Source organism: Mustela nigripes, chromosome 3 (genome assembly GCF_022355385.1).
Source record: "Mustela nigripes isolate SB6536 chromosome 3, MUSNIG.SB6536, whole genome shotgun sequence".
Lineage (NCBI taxonomy): Eukaryota > Metazoa > Chordata > Mammalia > Carnivora > Mustelidae > Mustela > Mustela nigripes.
Genome location: NC_081559.1, coordinates 40,878,801 through 40,880,945, shown reverse-complemented (window position 1 = coordinate 40,880,945; position 2,145 = coordinate 40,878,801). Strand labels below are relative to the sequence as shown.

The window sequence follows — 2,145 nt, the reverse complement described above, 5'->3', positions numbered from 1 at the left end:
AAACATGAATTTCTAACTATAACTCCCAAGCCAGAAACCCTTAAAGGAAAATAGTGGTTGTATATGAAAACATAAACAGCTAACTAATAATAAAAATGATTTCTATATGACCCAAATAGTTGAAAGACCTATGATAAGTGACTTATAACAAAATTGGCAAAAGTTAATATTCTTCTTATATAAAAAGCTGTTACAAATCAATAATTAAGAGACAAGAGAAAGGTGGGCAAAGGATAGAAATAGACACTTAGGAAAAAGAATTGAATAGACCAAGCAAACATGAAGAGTACCTGTCAGAGGAAATGGTGATTTTTTTTTTTCCAGAAAGTATCAAATAGGAGCAATCAGTGTGCCATAAGTCCTGATTATGTAGAGATGCTAATCACAAATCATGCAAACTTCAATTATCACGTTCCAATCTGCCTCTAAAAGCAGAAACAGTTAAAGATTATCCTACCTGAAAATCCCAATGATTTTTTGTTTTTTAGATAGTATTCTGTTTTGATGTGTGATTTTAATTGGTTCAAACTTTCTGCAAGCTAACAACATTTAATAGAATTTCAGATGTGTATATTCTTTGTAGCAGCAAGTATAATTCTTCACCAGGTGGTTGGAATAATGCCTTGACCAGCAGGGGGTAGTTATGCAGTTCTCATGGGGTCTCCCCTCTATTGGTGATGGGCAGGGGGACACTTTGTTTTCATTTAACACCTTCCTTCCCTCACTCTCTCCTGCTCCTTACTTCTCTCCGTCTTAAGCGCTGACCCAGGAGATCCCTTTAAGTCACACTCAACTATAGCGAATTAAAGGATGGGGAGGACATTCGTGGTTCTGTGAGAACAGCCTGAGTGTGGGCAGGCATAATGCCTCCATTCCTAGAGCCCCCACCCCAGGCTGGGGCTAGCAGAGCGTGAGGCACCTGAGACCTTCCATTCATGGGCAGTCTCCTCTCTTGTTAGGTCTCCAAACACAGCAAAGCCCCTTTCTTTCTTAGAGTTTGAAAAGAGTTTCACTCTTTTCTCTCTCTTTCAGGAATATTTAGGAAGTTTCTCTCCTTGGCCATCAGTGGGAAAAAAGAAGCATGGTGGCGGGGAGGGGGTTTTGTGTGCTTACCTTAGTTAAACCTGAAATTCAAAAAACAAATGCTCTTAGATAAATTCTAAATCATAACATTTGGCATCCTAACAGCCTATGTGTGTGCACGTGGGTTTTGTTTTTTTTTTTTTCCTTTATAATTAGAAGTTTACACCTTTGAGGATTCAGGTCTGCTGCTCCCATGGGAAATAGAGTCTGGCATCTTAAAGGAATTAGCTGCTGCTTAGCCAGCACACATTAAGAGCAGAAAATACATTTAAAATAAATTAATCCTTTACATAATTAAAATATGAATGCTGACTCTAGGGCATGTGCCTTCACTTATATACGTAAACACTTTCTCATCCAAAAATCAGACATTTTTTATTAACAACACTTCAACTTCAAAAGAGAATGACAAATGCATATCTACAGATTCAAAGTTTAAAACCTCAGGAGACTTCAATCCACTGTCCGCCATTGCCCGATCTTGTCCCCACACCAGCCCCTGCAATTGACTAGCCCGATGGACCAGTGTAAATTCTAAGACAGATGCAGGAAAGGCATTAATGCGAATCAACTTTATTCTTAACAAAGCCGAATAAGAGTATCAGACATTCCGGAACTCTCTTCTATGTGCTACAGTTTCCTGTCCACATTAGGCTCTTAAGTTGCTAACTGAAGGGGTGTCTGCGCAGAGAGGCGATGTGCCAGATGGCCTCACCCTAGACAGTCCCTGCTGTTGGCCTGGTTCCACCTGTCTCCTCCTGGCTCTCAGATTTCATGTCTTCACTGTTCCTGAGAATCCAGCTCCCTCTTAAAAGTGGAAAGTGATACAATGAGATGTGTTCATGATTACATTCAAATGCATCGATGGCCATTTCTGACCCTCACAAAGCAGCAGGAAAGCCTAAGGGTATTTTCATATAACAACTCACAAAATAGAAAGAAAGCCTTCACTAACTTTGCACACTTGTCTATAATTGTGCTAGCCCTGCATTCTCATTAGAATATAATCATCCTGCTTTTCATTTGCTTAAGCTGCCATCTCTGCTTTTCCATTGTGAAGGG

General features: G+C 39.8%; 1 non-coding gene across 1 annotated transcript; it reads right to left on the bottom strand.

Annotated features, from left to right (window-relative positions):
• Window positions 1-329: 329 nt before the first annotated feature.
• Window positions 330-464, bottom strand: LOC132014781 (U8 small nucleolar RNA). The gene has a single exon (XR_009403421.1). It is a non-coding gene; the product is annotated as a U8 small nucleolar RNA (small nucleolar RNA).
• Between the last annotated feature and the right edge of the window lie 1,681 nt (window positions 465-2,145).